This window comes from Coptis chinensis, chromosome 3, assembly GCF_015680905.1.
Source record: "Coptis chinensis isolate HL-2020 chromosome 3, ASM1568090v1, whole genome shotgun sequence".
NCBI classification, from domain to species: domain Eukaryota; kingdom Viridiplantae; phylum Streptophyta; class Magnoliopsida; order Ranunculales; family Ranunculaceae; genus Coptis; species Coptis chinensis.
Window position 1 is genome coordinate 24,057,505 of NC_141458.1, and position 24,081 is coordinate 24,081,585.

General features: G+C 36.9%; 1 long non-coding RNA gene and 1 pseudogene across 2 annotated transcripts; one reads left to right on the forward strand and one right to left on the reverse strand.

The window, feature by feature from the left end:
- The first annotated feature begins 2,458 nt into the window (after window positions 1-2,458).
- On the forward strand, window positions 2,459-3,635 carry LOC147508744 (uncharacterized). Its single transcript, XR_015216430.1, has 2 exons — window positions 2,459-2,517; window positions 3,129-3,635. It is a non-coding gene; the product is annotated as an uncharacterized LOC147508744 (long non-coding RNA).
- Window positions 3,636-4,350: 715 nt separating this feature from the next.
- Window positions 4,351-6,332, reverse strand: LOC147508745 (replication protein A 14 kDa subunit B pseudogene; annotated as a pseudogene). Its single transcript, XR_015215914.1, has 3 exons — window positions 6,117-6,332; window positions 5,770-6,028; window positions 4,351-4,388 (listed from the first exon to the last, which is right to left on the reverse strand). The product of XR_015215914.1 is annotated as a replication protein A 14 kDa subunit B pseudogene (transcript).
- Window positions 6,333-24,081: the final 17,749 nt, after the last annotated feature.

The window sequence follows — 24,081 nt, forward strand, 5'->3', positions numbered from 1 at the left end:
GGGGCGTAAAATATCCTACCCTAAGACGACACGTCTTTGGGTTAAAGGGAAAGTGTATAAAACTCATATTTAAATAAATTATCATATGTGTATTTAATGAGTGGAATGTAAGTGGTTTTATCTTTTGGAGTTAATTTTGAAAAAAAAATAGGTTATTAGGGTTTTGTTTCATCCCTCGAAGTTTACGATGATTGAATAGGGTGGCGATTGAGATATTTATATCCCTAAAAATTCTCTATTTTAGATTTTCCTGAAATTTGGGGTGTGACAGATCACTAATGCAGGCCCTCAAAATAGAGGGTCACGCCACCATTTTGAAGGTTAGTTTGAAGGAAAAGCCCGTATAAAGGATATCTAAATAATGTGTTTTACAACGAGCTTTATAATCAAAGTTAAAATTCAAAGATATTGAGCAATTTGGTTAACAATGGACACTTTCTCTCGCAAAATTTGGGACTAAATAATCTTGAAAATGATAGGTCTCAAGTTTGACTCTTAGTAAGAGCAAGGTTTTTATTTTTAGGATTCCAAAATTTTGTAACTTAAACAGGTTTGGGACTAAATAATCTTGAAATTTTGGTAGGTCGGGTTTGACTCTTAGTAAGAACAAGTTTTTATTTCTTTCTCGATTCCAGCTTTTTGTAACTTAAAGCGGGGATTCGAACACGGATGTCTTCTATTCTAAGAGCCTTATGCCAACTACTACTTGGGCTTTTATCCTTTGAAATATTTATGGACGTATTTTTATTTACCTCGCAAAATGGACCGGCCCTCTATAAATGTGATAGAAATAGAGACAATTTTAGAAGATGCTAAATATAGAGGGGCATATACAGACTGCATTGGATGCCCATTTTCCCATTGTTCCATTAAATATGAAAATAGAAGGCCATATAAAGGTCTCATTGGTGATGCCCTAAGACCATATTAATTGACAAAAACTGGTACCACTTCCAAGTTCCAACATGGTTTTCTTACATTATTTGGAAATTAAGCATCTAGCTATCTAATTAAGTAAATTGATATACTAAGTATACTGGATCTATCATTCACAATCCTTAAATTAGTTCTAATTAACCTTTTATGAAAAAAGACTTCCTGTCAATTAAATAACCTACTTGGAAGACTTGTACACTTGTACTTGTTTCCTATGTTATCCCTGTTCCCGTAAAATCCAAAATTAACTTAGTTTTAATGAGTAAACAATAAACTGATGAAAAAAAAATGGGGCCAGAGAGCTATCTGGCAGCATCCAAAATTTTGAAACACGTACAAGGATTGCTGTTCTTCCAGCCTTCCAGGAATTCACATTATGTCATTTGAACGCGACTCCTATTAGTAGGTCAGTGAAACTTCATATTCACAACTTCAGACAATTTGACCAAAGAAAGTGAATTCTGCACCCGAAACCGGCCCAAAACCCGAATAAAATATCTGCACCGAATTCTGTTCGAACCCGATAAAACCCGAGCCCGAACCCAAACCAAAATACATAAGGTAGGGTTTGGTCACACTCTATAAACCCAGACCGACCTGATAATTTAGCCCTAAATCCGTTAAAAAGGCTAAAAAACCCGAAAGAGAAATCAAACCCCAAATTAATCCGGTTTTAATTGCATACTACTAATCTCATATAAAAGAATGAGTTAGATAAATATTTGGATTATGATCTCATTCATGTTTACAATGATGAGTTATTTAATATATTGGATTATGAAAAAAATTATATCAAAATTTCCAATTTTTTCAGTAATTGCACGTGATCATGTGTCTATAGTTCATTTCGAGTCCATCTATTTTTAAATCATATCAAATAATTATGTCCGAATATACGTAATAATTACTTTCAAATTCATTAGAAATTTTATTTTGTTTGAAAGATTGGTGGATAACCGAAAAAAGAATAAAATATAGATATATATTTCAACTAAATTTTCTGCTTATTATCATCTTTATTCATTTATACCGGGCCTTATCCTACCCGAAACCTAAACCCAAACCCGATGGGTACCCGAAATATAGGATTAGGATAGGGTTTGGTCACACTTCTCAACAAAATACCGACTCCAAATCCATTTCATTTGAAAACCAACCGGGTTTAAATAACCCGATACCTGTTCAAAACTCAAAAAATTAAGGTTCGGGCCAGGTACCCGTTTGGACATCTCTATATACCCTATACTACAAAACCTTGATTGTTTATAAAATAATATTCTGCTAAAGGTTATATTGACATACCCCCCACCACTAGTTGCAATTAGGATTACCCCCCATTATAATTGAAATTAGGATTACCTCCCCCAACTTGACAGTCAAAAGGAGTCAACCAACAGTGGCCGTCAGTTGATTAGTCAAGGATCGTGAATTGTCCTAAATACCCTTTTTATGTAGAAATTACGAAATTTGCCATAGACACTGTTCAAAGCCCATAACTCAAAGCCCACATTGTTCAAAGCCCACAACTCAAAATTAGACACATTGGAGTCAAAACCCTTCTCTGAAATCGCAGACCTAGCCGTGAGTAACTTCGTCTTCTTCCTCCAATTAAAATTTTAAAAAACGATTTGTTCTACTTTGATTTTGTTTATGGTTTGTATATGTTGTTTCATTCATTGGACAGTCTTTGATCTGCTTGTTATGTTTTTATGGCTTTCCTAGAAGTTTAATTACCTCTAAATCTCTAATTAGGTGTAACTATTGATGATGGAGCTTGAAGAGGGTGTTGTGTAGTTAAAGGCTTCCACACTGTTAGGATAATGCATTGCCTATCTTGTTGTGATGATTGAGATAAAAGTTAGAAAAGTTTCAGAAACAAGCATAATTTACTGTTTCTGTCTACTTGGATATTCTACTGCACTGCTGGTCTGATTGTCCTGATTGGGTCTCATTGTCTAAGTACTTTCTGGCTTCTGTTTTGCTTTTCCTATATCTTTTTACCTTCTAACATTTAAGCTTATTATCGAACTTTGAAGAAAAGTTAGAAACTCTGATATGGATAATTATATGTCTAAGGAAACAAGTTAGCTATGCAAAACGCCGTTGTGGATTTAATTTTATAAGATGAATTGGTATCCTACAATGTTTGTCATGTCAAATGCTGCTTTTCTGAAACAAAAGACAACCTTCAGGTAGATACAACTGCATGTTTCTGTAGAGAGGATGGAGGCCTGAAAACAGTTGCTGGGGCAAAAAGATTTGTCCCTGGAACGAAACTTTGCCTTCAGCCAGACATAAAACCATCAATTCATCCCTCCAAGCACAGGGCAGGGCGTGATGATAGAAGTCGAAGCCAATCTCCACTCCTCCCCTGGTCTACCTGATGACATTGCAATTGCCTGCTTGATCAGAGTTCCACGGGTTGAACACCGGAAGCCTCGGCTGGTCTGTAAGAGATGGTACCGTCTGTTGGTAGGTAACTTCTTTTATTCCCTCCGTAAGAGTCTTGGGATTGCAGAACAATCTTAGCAAAAATCGTTTTTTAAAATTTTAATTGGAGGAGGAAGACGAAGTTACTCACGGCTAGGTCTGTGATTTCGAGTTGTGGGCTTTGAACAATGTGGGCTTTGAGTTGTGGGCTTTGAATAGTATCTATGACAAATTTCATAATTTCTACAGAAAAAGAGTACTTAGGACAATTCACGATTCTTGACTAGTCAACTGACAGCCACTGTTAGTTGACTCCTACTGTTGGTTGACTCATTTTGACTGTCAAGTTAGGAGAGTAATCCTAATTTCAATTATAATAGGGGTAATCCTAATTGCAACTAGTGGTAGAGGGGGGTATGTCAATATAATCCTTAAAATAAAACCAGTTATCCAGATCAACTGTGTGCTAGGGTTGAAACATACTAAATTACTAATAGCCAGGTTGGAACATACTATTTCCAGTCAGACTTGCCAGCTACACCCGCCCTTTATAACAGCTAGAGCCTAGAGGTATTACATGAATAAGCTGGGTAACTCGGTTAAACGGTACATCTTTGTGAAACAAACATCATTCAAAATCCACAGATTAAGTGGGGTATAGAATAGCAGGCCATATATTATGTCCTGAATGGGATAAACAAAATCCACAAGATAAATTAAGTAAAATGGGTATTAAACAGAGTAACTAAATAAGTTTCTCATTGCAAATAACATGGTGCAGATATGAGGCTTAAATTAAAACATTGTCTCCAGAGATAATTTATAAGGATTGAGTTTTAGAGTCCTGCCTCAGTCTATTTTTATATACCGCCTAAGCGTAGCCATAAGGTGGGAGCTAGTGCATTTAAAATTAGTCTTCATTACACTTCAATCTTGAAATTACCCCAACATTACATCTACAGAAACAAACTTTTTGATCCCCATTTATGAAGTTGGCATACGCTGATTGTAAGATAAGGCATCTGTTGAAAGGAATAGAACATTCATTAGCAGGGTACCAAGAGCAACATAAGTTTAATAAACAAGAAATGTTAACTATGAATATATATATATATTAAAAATGGGTAAGCTGTAAGCCTTTTGAAACACAATTTTTTACTGAAATGCCATCTCCGGCATATCTAAGCCTCAGCTGTCAGACAATGGCCTAAATTGCATTTTATCATGTTTTCATTCTTTTTACCGCCAAAATGAGATTTGCAGTCACTAAGTTGTTGAAATTTTCTATTTTGCAATAAGATCATTACTCAAACACGAAAAAAGCAAACATGGATGTCGTTGGACTGTAGGGAACCCCAATCTAATAAGTCCACTTGATGACTCTGTCTCAACTCTCGCAGCATTATCAAGCTAAATGGCAATAAGACATTCACAGCCCTTTTAATTCCTTTTCAGGACTATCATAAAAATATTGTTTTAAAAGGATTGTGAATGGCTAAAAAAGATTATGTCTTAACTAATAAGGATGACAAGATACTTGATGCAGAAAATAATTTCTAGATCAAAGTTTGTTGGGCACAATAGAAATTGAAGAAGTGCTTTAACGACTTCAGTTGTGTCTTTGCTAGTGAAATCCCACTACAGACTTTACTATCAAAGAGGAGGCAAACTCAGCCAAAATTCAGCAGCCACAACCTAATTACCAAAATTTGACCAACTCCATGCCAAGACATAAGAGTAAGATTTATACGAAGAGATGTCACCAACGTTTAAAAGACACCACGCCTCAAGCCTTCCAAAATACATCAATGCTTAAGCCTCACGGGTATAATAGGAAGCTTAAACTTTTGTTCATTGAGAAGCAAACCTTGAGGCTATTACCTAATTAGAGCACGTCCCTAACTCATACACTAATTATTTTCAATTTCTCAGCCCCACACCCCAAAAGAATAAAAATCACTGCCTAATGGTTGCAACTTAGGTTTGGCAAGACTACTTTACTTGAAAGGAATCACACTTTTTGTCTCTCAAGTCTCAACATCCCGTCAGTCACAACTTTCTCCATTTCAATGATTCTCATCTAGAGTCTAAAAACTCTCAAACTACCTTCCACCTCAAGGTTTAAAATTGTAGTTTTGAAATATTTCTACCACACCTTCACTCAATATAAATACTGAACGTTCGATCTTCAATATTTAGCTTCATACTAAACATAGCAATGAAATCCAAATAACTTATTCCATTGTAAATACGTGTCCACTGGCATACTATTCAAGCCTAGGGAGGTTTGGTCCAAGGTCTAGGTAACAATTTATTCATTTATTTATTTTCTATGAGCGCTATCGAAACTACTCTCCAAGTAAATGCAATAAAAAAGCATGTGTAAATATAAGAGTATCATACCAAATGTATCACCAAAATTGGTGACTATCTCAGCACGAATGGACTGGTTACTTTCAGCTATACCAATCACCTCAACAAAAGTAGTTAGCTGAGGTGGCAAATGACCTTTTATAACTAACTGCATTTCATCTGTAGAATTCCCAATGATATTCCCACCTTCAGTCCGCAAAACCTGAACCACCGCGCGAACTTTTTTCCCAACGTACTTTGACAACAACTCCGCGTTAACAAAAACAGCTGGGCTTGATGTATCCATACCCTACAAAAATCATAACCAACCTAGGGTTAGGGTTTCACTCAATTTACAGAAATTGGAAACAAAGTGTATTAATTACATGAAGTTATACCCGATTTGAATCAGTGGTGTTTAATGTTCGCTGCATCGTTGTTACTGCTTATGAGGGAGAGTCTTCTCTGCTTCAAAGTTTCTGCACAGAGAGAGAGAGAAAAAGAGAGGTTGGCTGTAAAGTTAAAGATAAACTAGGTTTTCATCTTTCCACTAATTTTAGCGGGAAATGGGGAAATTTTGGGAGGGAAATTATTAGACCCGCGGGTTGCCCAAGCGCAAGCCCAAGCTGTTTTTGAGAGTCCATTGTTAGCAATTCGGGATAGGGCAAATATTCGGTACGGGAATAATTCGAGAAGTATTCGGTGATTAAAAAAACGGTACGGTCAAATATTCGGTCAAAAAATCACAATATGGCAATTATGCGGTGTTTAATTAATACCCGTTTTAAACGTTTGGTTGTAAAAATTCGGAAGTAAAAATTAAGTGATATTATGTTAGTAAATATTAATAATAGTTGTCATTCTTTACAACATAACAAACATATATAAAACAATTTAGCTACAAAAACATTGAAACCAATTGAATGGTCCACAATTCCACATAGGTACCTTCATTTATTTGTTCTTTGATTGAAATTAACGTTCAAATTTCAAAATACACACACCATGACATGACAATTTAAATATTGTCCAAAAAGTATAAAGGCAAAGCTTTTGGATTAATTTTTCACTAAAAATGTAAGAGTGAGAAACTTAAAGTAAGAGTGAGGACATAAAGTACATAGAAAATAACAAAAACGTAACCAAATTTTCATTGTTTTTTTGGAGCCGAATTTTTTAGCTGAATTTTTGAAAAATTCGGCAAAATCCGTATTATTCATTTCAAGGCAAAAAATCACGAATTATTGCGAATCTTTCAAACATTCGGAAGTATTATATGTTTTGCCCTTCAAAAATTCGATTCGCGAATAATTCGGCGAATTGCTAACAAGGTAAGAGACACGGTGGAATACTGGACAAGGGGCATTTGGACAATTGGACTAGCTACGTTTTTGTTTTAAGAGTCTTACTGAAATTAAACTAGATAACTGCTAAGCAGTGGGGGCGTGAGCGGAGGGGGGAGAAGAGAGAGGGAGATATGGGTTTGTGGGTGGGGAGAGAGAGAGAGTTAGGGTTTGGTTGAGAGGGAGAGAGAGAGGGAAGGAAGGAAGGAGAGAGAGGGAGAGAAAGAGGGATAGGTGAGGACAGACAAACAGAAACCTACCAAACCACTTTTTGTCCCATGTACTCCCACCACTCCCAAAAGCGTTCGCTCCGCTCACTTGATTAGAAATTCAGTGTTTACTCAGATTACCAATGAAGGATTCGAGAAGGAGACTTTTGATAATTTAAGTGTGTCCATGTGGTATATATTTTTCTCAAGAGTCACCTAAAAGAAAGATCAACAACCTAAGCCCAGGGGCGGACCCAATGTATAACCAGGGTATTCAAGTGAATACCCCCCAAGTTTGCCCCAAAAAGAAGTATAGGTAGTAGGCTTAAATATTTAATATTTAACTTGGCCCATTAGTATTTAGCCAAAAAAAAATGTGGCTCATTAGTTCACAAGTTATTTTTAACATTTTGGATTATGGACTCTGTAACGTAGGCCAAGTCCACACTTTTACTTTTACTCCATAAGTAATTCATTTTAGCTTTTTCCATGAAACTTTCCAAATGTTCTAGATTTCTCAATCACCTTCTCTATTAGTTGGACCTTTTCTCGGATTCATTTCTCAAACCATTTCAAATTCTCAATTCAATTTCTCGCGGATATCATTTTGCCTTTTGAAATCATATGTTTATTGTAGTAGTCATATTCATAGATGAATCATATAGGTATTGGGCTAAGAGATAAGGCCAAGACCTTAGTATGTATTGGGCCAAGAGAATAGGCCCAAGACCATACTATGCCCCATGAAGTAAACCTAAAGAGAGAGGATAAAAGAAAAGAAGATGGGAGAAGAAAGAGAGGGGGCTGAGAAGAGAGGGAGCTCATAAGAGAGTGAGGGGAAGGGAGAGGGGGAGGAGAAAATAGTGAACTACGACGGCTTGATCCCGAAATAAGTACGTAGGGAACCTAAAATATTGGTGCACTCGATCAAATATAGAGCTCTATTACTAGTAAAGTGAATCTTCGCGGAAAGGGGTGCAACAAATGACGCCGTCTGTGGGGAACAATTAGTAAAATTGTATGCCATCAGATCTGATTAAAAGTTTGGTTATTTACAACGGAGCTATGGATCGCGGAAAGAAGAGCTGGAGATATGCATATTCATCAAACTCAAGATTTGGAGTAATGGAATCTTCTAAGCCTTTAAACTGCGAGCCAACATTAGAACACCATCGGAGAGCGATTAAGAGTTTGGTTATGAAATTTTGGTTGGTGAAAATTGAAAAGGAATAAAAAGTTTATAGTTTTCCAGCTCTCACCTGATTTTTACACTTCGATAGCAGAGAAGAAGAGGGAACAAAATTCAAATTACCTTGTTCACTTTGTAAGCATAGTCCGAAAACTATACACTTGAAGTCAGTGGGGTTTGTTGACAGAATTCATACTGATAGGTACATGTGGGTACGTAGGAATCAATGACTAAAGGAATTCCAAAAAGAGTGGGGCTAGGCTATCAAAAATCTCAAAGAGTCCTTGTGGGTGGAAACCACACCTCTTCCAGGTTTGGTCGGAAATATGGTTGTTGTCAGTGGTGATCCACCTGATCCACCACTTGAAAATGAAGAGTTGATTTTTCTTGCCTGATTTAGGGAAACAGTTGCAAGTGGAGATTTCATATTTATGAAGATGAATGCACAAGGGGTAGATTGCTAATAGATGATTGCAATTGATTGATTGATTATGAGAAATGGTTACTCCCCAGCATAATGAAAGGTGTTCGACGTTATGTTTAGGTGGCCGTGGATATGCCGAGTGTGAGCGCTCTATGCGACGCACGACAGTCAGGGGTAATGGATGGGAGTTCCCATCTTTTTTGGGCTAGCAGTGATGAGGATGGGCGTCGAGCTGATTTTTACAACATTATTCTAGCACACCTTGTCATGTTAAAGTGGTTAGTGGTGTGGATATTCCCAAGTTGAGGCTGACCAGGAGTGAAGTTTGCTTTGAGGCACTTTTATGACTCTTAATATGAATCTCCTAATACGTTCATTATCAAGTTCCCTATTATTTTATCTGATCTGATCACTTATCCAAGACAAGTCCTTTGTGGATCTAATATTCCAAGCTGATGTTTCTTTTGCTTGTATCACCTCAAGATGGAAAGGAATGAAATTATCGGCTATATGACAATATGCAAATAAATTCTCTATACCGGCCAGTCAACTTTAGTTCTGGGTGAATGTCGCCTCCTAGCTTAAGCAACACGAAACAACGTGTCTTCTCAATGTTTCTCGGTTTATTTTTATGATGTGTTCCTGATTTTGCTTATTTGTGTCTTTGCCTTTCATGACAAAAAGTGGGAGAATGGTTTGAGAATTACTTAGCTTCGTATACAATTGTACTTTTATGCCTTTTGTTTAGTGTGCAGTTACATAACTTTCAAGATCAGACAAGTACGAGCTGAAATAGCAATGAAACTATGAGGACAATGATGCAATAAGTTGTGCGTCAAGTTTGTGAAAGCGAGAGGTGCTTTTACTGTCGATTGCATAGTGGTTCTGATAACAGTAAAATTATATGTTTACCTAATCTTAACTAATTTTGCTAGGAATAAGTAAACTATATTATTCTACAATTAGATCAACTTTCTACTCTCAATTATCATGCAATAACGGGAGTCAGAATTCATTCCACTCCTAGTTGCTTAGACATAACAATTTCCCTAAATTAAACAATTCTCTACTATCAATGAGAGCAATGGTTCAATAAAACTAATATGTGGGAATAACTAATTAAGATGTTCTAATTAAATTATACTATGACAATTTAATGAGAAGGTGTGAATGGGAAGAAGATATTAGGGGGATTTGATTCCACCTTGATTAATTCTTAATATGCTAGTTTAGATTTGTAGTATTTCTAATATTTATATTTTCACATAAAGGTTAGGTCTTTTTATCCCTAATTATTCATGACATCTCTACCAACTAATAATTAGCATGTGAGGCAATTGAAATCCATTCTCATGATGAATTAACTACCTTCTAGAGTGGAATCTATTACTACAACTATTCTATACGAACACATCAAGTCTTCATCAAAGCTTTAATCAAATCCCTCTAATGGAGGTTTAGCTTGATAGGGTTATATACTAAGAGCATTACTTTTGTATTAACTCTAATTCTTTATATTTTGAATGAGAATCATATGGGCAAATATTATGCATATTATATATGTTATTAGTTATATGCATGTGTCTAATACTTTATGTTGTAGATGATATGGTGTGAACACACAGAAGATCATATCATCGATTACCTTATAAAGTATAAGTAATGGATTCACAACCTAGATGGATTTGGACAAACCATTAGTACGGTTGTAGTATAATCTGGTATTAGTCTATCTTGACTATAGGATTACACTAGTACACTTTGTGTGTATTGAACAAGACCAAGTGAGGTTGTTTCTCCTTATACTGACTATATAAGAGAACAAACGCCTCTGTTATTATCGATGTTTGTCCTCCTAATTCTGATATAATAATGGGCACTTACATGCATTGTACATTGCTTTAAATCATCAATGAGTGAGATTCATTTGTGAATCAACAAACTCAATGGATTGGGTAATGGCATTGTATGTAAGGTGTCTTTGATTATTATAGAAGGAATCCGTGTCCCGCTTGAAGTCGGGATGATGATGTCCCCTTGAAGAGCTCAAAAAAGATTGTCATGTAAACCCCCGCGGTGGATTTATTCCGACATAACAATAAGGTTGAGTGGTAATACTTTCGAGGACATAAGAAGTTGATTAATGTAGTTGTCGAACTTGACTTAATCAATAGACATTCGATATCTTAAACACGGGAGATCAACGAGCATATAATATGGAGCCCATAAACGCCAACACGTAATTTGGGATTAGAGGTGAAGGCAACAATGACCTTTAGTGGAATAAGCCATTTGTTGACCGGACTTGGGCGTGTGTTCGGGCGAACATGGGAAGCCCAAGCCCGTCGAAGCCCAACCCTAATTTCTCCTCATAGTTCTGTTGTAGCCTATAAATAGAATACTTTCTCTCTCGGGCGAAATTCACTATTCACTAGTTAAAAAAGAGGCAAGAAAAGTAGATCTGAATTAGTTTATGATCTTGAGAGAAAGAAGGGGATTGGTAGATCGTTGTCCACACAATGTCCAATCTATTCTAAAGGAATACAACGAAGATCAAGGGTTGATTGTTGATTTGGTTTGATAAAACTTGGATTCTCGAGTTATCTAAACCGATTCTCAAAGGTATATTTTCCAATCACAAATCGTGGACACCCATTAATTCCGCTGCGCGTGGTGTTCGCAGTTTGTAGAAATAGTCATTCTGAAATAATGGTTCCTACATAGCTAAGATTGATTAGACTATCATAATTAAAAGAACAAGAATAAGACATATGAAGAACTACTTTATTAATAATAACTTGACTTGAATTAATGGTGTCTAGGCTAAATAACATAAACTAAGGTTTAAAACTAAATTAAATAACTAATGGGAGAGAGATTAATTAACTAAGGGGTTATTATTCTAAGCAATAGGGAGAGCACTAGAGTTGTGCCTTAGTCCTCTTTATATAGGAGAGGGCTAGGTTTACAATTTCATGCATGGGCTTTGGAGTTATGTTTTGGGCCATTAAATCAAACCCAAAAGTTAATTACTTAAGTCCAAAAAGGGTTTCTTTGCTGAAAATTATTGCAACAGCTTTTTTGTCCACTTTTACTCTTTTGATTGGATCAAGGTTTGGACCATTAGAAAGCATTTTCCGAGCCAGTCGTTTTGACATATAGTAGGCACAATTCCGATGTCTGAGCCAAAAAATACGGCTTGCGGAAGTTCTATTGACTTTTATGCTCTATTTCTGCCCGCGTTGACTTTGACTTTGACTTTTCAGCTTTGACTGGGCTTTAAAAAAGCTTTTTCTCCTTGAATCTTGGGCTTTAATTATAGAACTTCTTAGGAACCAACCTTTTCTCATTTCTCTTGCAAAAATAACATATTTCTTCACATATTTGACTCAAATACCTGGAATACACAAAAACACGTAAACAGTACTAACTTTTATTTATTATAAACATAATTGGTCTAAATGTAATATTAATAAGTGGTTAAAACTATAGTTTGGGCTCTTATCAAACTACCCCCAAACAATATTTTGTTTGTCCTTAAGCAAATATGAGAAATTAAAATAAGTGACCAAAAATAGAGTTCTAACTAATCTTGTTTCGCCGAGTGCGATTACATTGACCATATGCAATAAGGCCTTAAACCACTAGGAATTCCCTAGTGGATGAGTTATAGCCTCGTGAGAGTTTTCCAGAGAAGGTATTCACAAACTTTATCTATACTACAACGACTAAGAAATAAAATTACTGTTTTCTTATTTATTCTCAGATATTTATACATCTCACTAGCAATGAATATAGAATAATCAATTCGAAACCTAAGCTAATACGTGCATAATACTCAATCATCTACGGATAAACATATATATAATGAACTATGCTATGAAATGCAATAACAGGTATATTTCTGAAACTTTGGAATAACGTTTTTAAGTAGGTCCTCACAAATATGTCAAGACAAAAACACTCTGATTTTTCCACTCAAGTTTTGCTCACTCCAGTACACAGTGGGCACACTTTACCTTACAAACTCAATGACGTACAAAAAAGTCGAAGTCGATCAAACATGCCATTTACTATCACACTAACCTATTCCTAATTAAGCTAGAGGTTGCAGGGATTAGGTGATGGTTTAAGAATTAAGGAAATGGATATTCTAAATGACAAATATGAGATAATAGAGTCTTCAAAATATGTAACTAGAGAAAACCTTGTTCTTACTTTGCTTCTACACTTTGTTTCCATCCTTAGCCATTTTTTTCTTTTTCTTTTGGCTTTTGACTCCTTTGATTCTATTTTTGGAGTTCTGACTTTTATTTTATTTATTTATTATTATTTTTTTCTTTTCTTTGGATGTAAACTTTCTTTTCTTTTCTTATTTGAAGTAACTAACAAATTCTTGGTGTTCCACAGGTCTTTCTCTTTTCTTTTATTCATTTCATCCTACTTCTCAGACTTATTCAAAAATGGGTAGGCTGATTTTTATTTTGTTTTGTTTCTTATAAAAGGGTAAAGGATTTGTGGTTTATGAAAATGCTAAAGAAAGGCTCAGAGGGATGACTAGCGAAAAATAATTTCATATAGGTTTGAATTTCTTACTATATCGATCCAAAAAGGGCCTAAATTCTTGCTTAGGATATGGTATAGTGATCAAGCAAGTGGACGTGTGATTTTTCTATTCGGAATTTACTTCTCCCTTGTGCCATTACTCAGATATTTCACTCATAAGGCTTTTAGGGCTATATTCTCACAGGATTTGTATAATAAGTATACTAGCCTAGATTTCAAAAACTTACTGCTAATACAAACATAGATGCTCATGCAATATATTTATGGAAAGATGCAATAACTATTACCTACATATTAACCTAAATTTCTAAAAACTATTCTAATTTAAAAACAAACGTGAAACTTCTATACTAATATCATCATGGAGAAAGAAACAATACCAATATTCCTAAGTGCATAGTATAAACACTTATTATTTATATTTATTTTTTGTTTTTTGTTTTTAGAAAGTAAGTGCATATTATACATATATATATCCTAATAGGTGCCTTAAATTGAGCGTGTTTCTATGCCACCCACAAACAAAAATATGCTTTATCCCCAAAGTATTGCTTTATCCCCAAAGTATAGAAATAAGAAGGATAGAAAATACCATGGAAACGCGTGAAAATTTTAGAACACCTGCAAAATAAATTTAAAACATACTAATATAGGTAAAGAAAAACAGACGCAACTCTATATGAGTTTCACCCGTTATGGGAATAACAAAAATTAAATTGCTTGGGAGATAAGCAGACAATAACAAAAAATAAAACTTACCTCATATCCAACATTTAATCATTGTCCTCCTTTTCTATAAAGAAGTGAGGTTCCTTTGCATCCTGCCAAACCATGACAATTTACCAGGCTTCACGCCATTTGTCATCTACCTTTGCTAACCTGTTAAGCGCCACTTGGTCGGATGGGGTGTAAGGGGCAGCCTAATTAGGTTGTAGCCTCCACCCCGGCTAAATCATCGCACGAAAAGAGCGTATAATGCAATTGGTGGGTCTCACAATGTTAACCCCAACCCAATCTGTGAAACGGGTATAGAACTTAGGAAAGAAAAATAGCATTATGCGGCAAACCAAAATAGGCATAAGAAGGTACTTATGCTTCATACTATCTGCTCTTGCTAAACTAGACACTAAGGTCTGGGGAAGGTCATAGAGCATACGTCCCTCAGCTAGAGTAAGGAAGACGTCACAAGTGGCATTATTCGTAGAAGAAAAACGCCATTCCCCTAAGATATTCATCATGATAAAGAACATAATAGTGCCTATGTTAAGGGACAAGCTATCAAGGGCTACGTTTTATTGCCCTTGGTCCTCTATACAAAAAATTCCCGCCCCATAGGTCTCATGCAAATAATCATAATTGTATATATATATATTATCAGCCATATATCCCCATGAGTTTTAGATTTCAGCAGGCATAGACAGTCTAATGGCAAAGGCCAACAAAAACTTAGTTAAGTTCATTGTTACATCATCAATGGTGACAGAGAACACTTGTTCCCCATCCGGTCGATAAAATAACTTACAATGATCATAGAAATAAGCAATAAGTGTAGGAGAATAAGTTTCATCAACACTTACCATTAGAGGTTGCCATCCTGCCTGCACAATCAAGTTGCGAACCAGTATCCATAGGTGTCGCTCTCGAGCAATTCTTCGAAGGACTGCTCCAGTATGATTTGAGGAGATTTCATAGCAACCAAATACACTACTAAACTCTTGGAAGTGAGTGCAGCAAACCCCAAATTTAAAAATTGGAGGTCTTGTTTAGGTAAGGGTGCGGGCGCGCTCAAAATAGCCTATGAAAAGGCGCGTGCGTGCTCAACTCTGACTCTGCGTTCCAAGTCCTTGAGCGCAGGCGCACTTTATTATAAGGCAACAGAGCGGGCGTGTGCGCTCCGAGTGTTGTTTGTAGGTATGAAGTGAGAGGTGAATTTGAGAGGTGTTGTGTGAAGTTTAAAGCATCCCATGTATTTATACAACCCAAGTTTCTTAATTTAAGGTCCTCAAAGTTCCCTAATAGATATGGAAAGCGATGGAATAAGAAAAGGCTTCTAAAACCAAAATAGAAACAGGATCCAAAATCAAACCTATAGCTTTTAGGCTAGAATTAAAAATAGCAATCACCCAAATTCTAATCCTTGAGGTTGCACAAACCAAGAGTAGCTAATTCTAGTTACACCATATTACCAACATGCTCACACAAACCATATTCTCAAAACCTTGCAATATTAAATTCTAAATACATGTGGGTAGGGTAAAATACAATGCTAAACAAATAATAGCACCCCCAAACAAGTCGGGAAGGTGGGATTTATGAAAAATAGATAGCATGCTCGGACAAAATTTAAACTAACTTGAAATTCAAATAACAACTAAATACATAATCCAAAATTAACTACTTAACTAAACAACTGGGAATCAAAATCTACTAAAAACAAAGAAATTTCCTAAACATATTACAACCAACGAACTAGCCACAAGATGAGGAAGGGATAATAATAGGAAGTTGAGTGATCAAGAATAGAAAGACCAAACACCCTACCTCCAAACAAATTTTTGAAAACATGGTTTAGAAAATTTGTTTAAAAACGAAGGTCTTTTAAAATCATATTCCCGAGACTTGCTAGATTACTATTTATATGGTTTTAATATTTTTTATTTTCTATGAATAAGGTTTAATATAAAGGAAAACAATAAAACAATAAAGACATAAATCACTCCATAGAGAAATATGACTCAAAACCGAGAAAATATGCAAGAGTGGAAAGTGTGAATTACGTTAAACGTGGACTTAGGATCCGGTACTTACAGCTACACACTCCAAATAGAGGGTCCGGTTACCTTAATGGTACACTCCCATAATATAAGAATGGAATGGAGTATACCAAAAAATAAAATGAGTCTTTTATAGTCAGATACTTGAGACTTTACCCAAAATATATATTAACATGCAGTTTACCATATACTAACAATCTAAAAGTTGTGGGTTTGTCCATAAATAATTAACACGGATTACAAACCCAAACAGAATTAGGCACCAAAATTTCCTATGACGTGGCGTAGAGGAATAAGAGTGAATACTGATGGATATAGAACCTAACCTAGCATGCAATTTCTTCTTTTTCCTCCAAAGAAAGGGTAGCCAAATGAATGATCATGAAAAAATGGATGGTTGTGGAAGATATGTGGGATATGGATAAGTTTTAGAAGGAAGGAATGGAAAATATGAGAATGTGGGTTTAACACAAAACTCATTGGTGGCGTAGGTTGGTATAATCACACATCTAAAAATGAAAGGGTTGGGTAGCTTGTCCTTGGATAATATTTTCTTATTGCTTTAATAATCATGAAGCACAAGAGAAGCAAGAGGGTCAAGTGCAAACTCAAAGTTCCTTTGAAAAAGTGGAAGGTGAGGAATATTGGTGATAGAAGGTGAATGAGTGACATTAAGATGTGAGGTGGGTGAATGGATGTTGATAAGGGGACTCACGAGGTGGCAAAGAAGAGTTGCATAAGAGTCGAAGGAAATCTTCCTTGATTTCATCTACGTCCAGAGAGTCATCGTCGAAGTCGGAACTTCCGAAGGAAAGGAATTGGTGCATCTGATTATCAGGAAACGTGTTATTGAAATAATCTTAAGCTAAGCTCTCGATCATGCTAACTTCTCCATCGATAGTCATTTCACGTAATTGTTTCATCATTTTGAAAACATTCACCTCAATAGAAAAGTGTCCAAAGGACATGGACATCGAACTATCGTGACAATTTATGAGCGCGTTGGCGGTTGCCAAGAAGGGACACCCTAAGATGATAGGAACAGAGTTGTTAGCGACTTATGTGTCAAGGATAATGAAATCAGCTGGGTAGTAAAAATCTTGAACTTTAACAAGCACGTTTTCAACGACACCCTTAGGATACTTAATAGAACGATCAACTAATTGCAACGTCATTTTAGTTGGTTGCATCTCTTGTAGACCTATTTGTTTATATAGATAATAAGGGAGTAAGTTAACACTTACCCCCAGGTATAATAGCGCAGTCGTCGTGTGGGTATCCCCTAAGGTTCATTGTACAATAGGACGACCAGGGTCCTTATACTTAACGATTCCATTATGTTCAGATAGAGTGGAAAATTGTTCAGTTAAAAAAGCTTCTTTTAGAATATTTGTTTTCCGCCTAGTAGTGCACAACTTTTTTAAAAACTTAGCATGTTGTAGTAATTTTTTAATAGCTTCAAGAAAAGGTAGGTTTATCGTTAGATTTTTAAATACTTCCCTAATCTCGTCAAAATTTGTATCCTTGTTTAACATGGTTAGTCTCTGGGGAAACGGTGGTTTCTCTCTATATTTAGTATATGGATCAATAGGAGTTTTAACCTTGGCCGCTTTCCTCTTGGGTTGTCGTTTAACTGGTACCTTTACAGGAGTAGGATTTTCAGTTTCTATATCGGTATCTAGTAATTTTTCATTTTCAACGACCACTAGTGGTGTATTAATGGGAATAGTTACGGTGTTATCAACCACTTTGCAAGAATGGAGAGTGGTGATGGCATTTAACTCACCTACGTTTAAATTTCCATTACTAGTATTATCGGGTATTACTGGTTACTTCAAAGGCTGTGTTTGGCATTTTAGGATTAAGTATAGCTTGACCTGGAAACACACATTTTGGTTGGGCTTTCTCTTGGGTTAACTGTTGTATAGAATGATTAATGGATTGTAAAATCTGTTGGTTAGCTTGCATGTAGGCTTCGAAACGATCCGGTTGTGAAGGTGTAGTGGCCACAGGTGGTGTGACTAGAACTATCTCACGTTGATTATTAAATGGTGGGTTGTGATAGTTATTATTAATCGGTACGATACCTCTATTGTTATTATTATAATTATTATAATTATTATAATTCGCTTGTCCTTGTCCTTGTCTTGGTGGAACCTGGTTGTAGTTGTTTGCTGGCCTAACATTTTGATTATTAAATCTCAGAGGTGTAACTTGTTGATTATTTTGCCAACCGAAGTTGGGGTTTTGTCTCTAAGGTGCATTAGGTTCGCTATTTATAGAGCAAACGTTATCCGGCTGTGCGGGTGGTTGTGATAGTTGTTCATAGACAAGAGGACAATAGGAGTCGGTATGCTCAATGCTGTAATAGAAATTACATGGAAGAGAGTTGACATTCATGATAGGAGTATGCTTTTGTTGAATAGAAATGGCTTCTACCTTTTTTGTGAGGGATTCGATTAGAGTTCTAAGCTAGGGATCCGATTTAACCTCAAACATACTAGCAGCCTTAACTGTTGAAGAAGAATTAGCGAGCGGGGGATGTCATTACCCCCCAGTTATTATTAAGCTTAGATTGATCTTCTAAAAGCCTATAAGCCTCTTAGGCTCCTCTACTAAGGAAACTACCCTCAGTTATTATATCAAGGACCTCTTTATGATGATGTAAAAGCTATTTGAAAAAGGCACGAACAAGCGTGTTTTTCGGCAAGGTTATAATGTGGACACTCGATGAGAAGATCAGTGAAACGATTCCAGGCCTCTGAAAAGGATTCATGAGGATTCTGGCAGAAGAAATGAATCTTTTGAAGCATTTCATCTATTTTTAGTGGTGGATAAAATTGTTCCATGAACAATTGAACAAGTTTGGCCCATGAGTCCACAGAATTAGGTGTTTGGGCAGTTAACCAAGATGTCGCCTTATCGGCTAGGGTGAAAGGAAACACCCTTAGTTTAATTTGTTCCGAACCTATGGTAGGATGATGAAATGTGGTAAGAACTTGTTCTATCCTACGCATATGCTGATAAGGCTTCTAGTGGTCTAACCCATGAAAAATCGGTAACAAATTAAATATATTCGGGGGAATTCAAAAATCCCCCACTGGGTTTGCAAGAACGATGCATGACTTAGGGCTTTGTAAAAATCAGAGAGAGGAGTCTCTGTTTCTTCAGCCATTGATGCAGGTGTAGTGTGTGATATTCTAGATAGACGTGTGCGTTGACGTTTATAATAGATAACATTAGATGCTTTACTTTTACCGGACCTTAATCTCATGCAAGGCTAAGGCCAATATGAAAAAAAAAACCACTAGCAGCAGTCAAACAACAACCTGATATGCTAGAATTAAAACTCCTCTGACAGAAGAGATGAGAAGTGAAAGAAGGAGTACCTGAATGCCTCCTTGCTATGCGTATGAATAGCATCTTTGATACGTGATCTCAGTGTATTGAAGAAGTTCAGAACACTGAATAGTAAAAATAACTTGAACACAAAGAGAGCTTGTGAATCGGGCTTTCTTCAGAAGGGGTGCGGGCACGCTCAAGGTACTATTTTGAAATTTTTTTTCCAGTAACTAGAGCGTGGGCGCACTCAGATAATAGAGTTAAGAGGGCGTGCGCTCAAGGTACTTTTTCGAATTTTTTTTTTCTGAAAAACAACAACCATAGTTAGAACCAAACAATCGGGTGGGTGGGTGAAATGGGATTTGATAGAATTGAAAACATGAAGGGAAACAAATCTAAACAAAACTAAGACGGTAGTGGCGCTATTTGATAACAATAAAATTATATTTTTACCTAATCTTAACTAATTATGCTAGGAATAAGTAAACTATATTATTCTACAATTAGATCAACTTTCTACTTTCGATTATTATGCAATAACGGGAGTCAGAATTCGTTCCACTCTTAGTTGCTTAGACATAACAATTTCCCTAAATTAAACAATTCTATACTATCAATGAGAGCAATGGTTCAATAAAACTAATATGTGGGAATAACTAATTAAGATGTTCTAAATTATACTATGACAATTTAATGAGAATGAATGAATGAGAAGAAGAGATTAGGGGGATTTGATTCCACCATCATTAATTCTTAATATGCTAGTTTAGATTTGTAGTATTTCTAATCTTTATATTTTCACATAAATGTTAGGTCCTTTTATCCCTAATTATTTATGGCATCTCTACCAAATAATAATTAGCATGTGAGACAATTGAAATCCATTCTCATGGTGAATTAACTACCTTCTAGAGTAGAATCTATTACTACAACTATTCTATATTAACACATCAAGTCTTAATCAAAACTTTAATCAAACCCCTCTAATGGAGGTTTAGCCAAGATTCATTAGACTATCATAATTAAAAGAACAAGAATAAGACATAATGAAGAACTACTTTATTAATAATAACTTGACTTGAATTAATGGTGTCTAGGCTAAATAATATAAACTAGGGTTTAAAACTAAATTAAATAACTAATAGGAGAAAGATTAATTAACTAAGGGGTTATTATTCTAAGTAATAGGGAGAGCTCTAGAGTTGTGCCTTAGTCCTCTTTATATAAGAGAAGGCTAGGTTTACAATTTCGTGTATGGGCTTTGGAGTTATGTTTTAGGTCATTAAATCAAGCCCAAAACCTAATTACTTAAGTCTAAAAAGGGTTTCTCTGCTGGAAATTACTGCAATAGCTTTTTTGTATACTTTTACTCCTCTGATTGGATCAAAGTTTAAACCATTAGAAATCTCTTTCCGAGCCGGTCGTTTTGACATATAGTAGGCCCAATTCCAAGGTATGAGTCTAAAGATATGGCTTGTGGAAGTTCTATTGACTTTTATACTCTATTTCTGCCCGCGTTAACTTTGACTTTTCAGCTTTGATTGGGCTTTAAAAATGCTTTTTCTCCTTGAATCTTGGGCTTTAATCATAAAACTTCTTAGCAACCAACCTTTGCTCATTTCTCTTGCAAAAGTGACATATTTCTTCACATATTTGACTCCAATATCTTAAATATACAAAAGCACGTAAACAGTACTAACTCTTATTTATTATAAACATAATTGGTCTAAATATAATATTATTAAGGGGTTAAAACTACAGTTTTGGGCTCTTATCTAGTTCTCTCACGAGATCTCTCGGGAAATGGGTTGAACTAACCGCCGTACTGCGAGGCAGTGGAATGGGATCGGTTAACAATGGAGTCCACTTCTTTTTAGCAAGATATCACTTTTCCATAAATATAAGTCACCTTGAATTTGTTTCTTAATGGGCTTCAATGGTGAACTTAATCCTGGGTTTATATCTATTGTGTTCACCCTCTAAACTGATTTCCACTGGCTGGGAAGTTTGTCTTGGTGATTTTAGTTTTTGCAGAATATTATGGATGGTAAGATGATTGAGAACTTCTACATTTCTAATCAGGGGCATGGGATTGGATGCGAGTCAATTGCGAGCACAAGATAGCCGAGATTTGGAAATACCAAGGGAGCTCATGGTGTGCCCTTGTTAGCATAATTGATGCTCAACTTAACTAGGAGAAAAAGTTCATTGTCGACAAATCACACTGGCATATAGGTTTACTAAGACAAGCTCTATGCGTAAGAGACATGACGACTGTAAGTGGATCAACAAGTCACAATGGTGGAACAAACACATTCAGAAAATATTCAACAATAGCGACGGTGATGAAGTTTGGAGACAGAGGAACAATGAGATCAATAGGTTGGGATTGAGATCAATGGCTTGGAGCGTCCGAATACAGATGGTTAGATGATTACAAAAAAGGTGGAGAGACATACACCGCAGCAGGTAACTTATTTCTTTTACCGTCATGTACATAATAGACGGACGAGTAGTGACTCGGCCGTCAACCAAAGTTACACTGGGGGCAAGCAAGCCTTGTCCCCGTCCTTGGCAGAGATGTATGTGGGGACAGATTGGGATTGTCCCCAGACCTCGTGGTATCCCATGAATGAGAAACATGGTCGTACACCTCAGGGTTAGACGGATTGTACATTATCTTGAGCATATGATCGCTGTTATACTTGTATATTGTTAGATCTCTAATACTTCTCCTCTATTTCTCTTCCTTACACTAGGTTTTTCTCTCTAGTTTTGCCAAAAAAGCCTCCCCTCTCTCTCTCTCTCTCACTATTCTTTTTATACCCCTGGTCTTCCATCGCAGCCGTCCACCTGTCCCCTCATCCCTCGCTCACCTTTCTTCCACGTGTAGGGTTTATACCGTGCACCTACGAGACCGCAGACTGATACTGTGCTCATGAGTTCTCCACATATCTTGCCTCGGGTCCATCCCACTGTCGATCCCCTACACCCCGGCTTTCACTATCATAGCTTGCATCAGGTTAACATTACACCTGATCTTGTATGTCACAGACCTTACCACCACAGATGCCCCTTCTCGATTCTGCGGCCATATATAGGCCCGGGGTCGAGAATTACCCTTATTTCTCTGCATTAGCACCCAGCCTCCCTCTCCTGATCAGTCATCGGATTATGTGTGCTGCAGAGAGTACTCATCACGCGCGTTTTTCAGTACCTCTTCGTATTCTTAGTCTCCACATGTCACCACTCCATTGAACCACCTGCCGACTCTTCAGTTTCTTCGCCTTGGGGATTTTACTATTTTGCCCTTCCTATAGTTAAAGTCTCGCTCATTTCTTCCTCTCTGCTTTCTTCAGTTCATTCTTCTCCCATTTTTCTCCTCTCTTTTTCCAACAGCTCCTCTTCTTCCCACGCACTCCGATCCGCTTAGACCCCCTGGTGATTGCTCTGGTACGACTCCTCTTTCTTGGGATTTCGATTTAGGTTTGTCCTTTCACTCTCCCTTTTGCCTTAGTATTTTTCTTTACTTCCTCCATCCCCTTTACATAGCAACTGTTTGAGTCTTCCCCTTTTCTCGAGTCTGTTCATCTTCCCCTCCTGATGTCAGCTTCGGACTCTGAGGACTCCTCCTCTTCCCGATCTACAGAGGTGGCCTCTCCACCTCCAGTGGTCGCTACTGTGGCCCCTTCCACATCAGGGTGGCTCATCCCTCCGTTGCTGCCACCTTCCCGATATCGTAGACCTAATTTAGGGCTGCCTATGGAATCCCTGCTGACATCATTATAGAACATGTGCCATCTGTCACATATTACCCGCATTTAGTTCCCCTGCGTCCGGGGTCTCTTGTAGTCTTCGTAGGCTAGATTGTCGCCAGGTTGCGGCTTCCACTCACCTTATTAGACATTGAGGTGTGTAATCATTTCAACATCCCTCCTTGCCAAGGCATTGGAAACTTCTGGAGGTTGATGTATGCCGCGAACTACTAAAATAGATCGGGTGATCCCAAACTGTCATACCATGATCTTATCTCTCACTATTTCATAAAGACAAGCACCAAAGACGTCAGCATGGGATATCAATCTTTTTGTGTCCGCCCTAAAAAGAAATCCTTTGTACTTTGCATCACCACCTCTGATAAACAGTGGCAACACTATTCGCTGTATGTATCAGGGAATTTCTCGCCTACGGACCTCCCCTCCGGGTTGACACTTAACCATCTTGCTTTTCAATCCAATGGTGAGTCTTACTATAGCCTCCATCTCTTCTTGCAATTAATCAATGTTATTAACGTTCTTCTGGATGTCTTTCCCTGTAGGTTGGTGGTCTGATTCCAAATCTTGATTATACTCAAGAACAATCTCTCCCATTTTTGAATGACTCCGCAGTGTCGGATCTACCCAAGTTGCCTTTCGAAACCTCCATCCAACCATGGGCACCCCGCTGTTAGAAGCCCCATCACTGCACAACTTCGCGGGCTTCTCCTCTCCCTTTTACCGGTCTCCTCCTCCTAAAG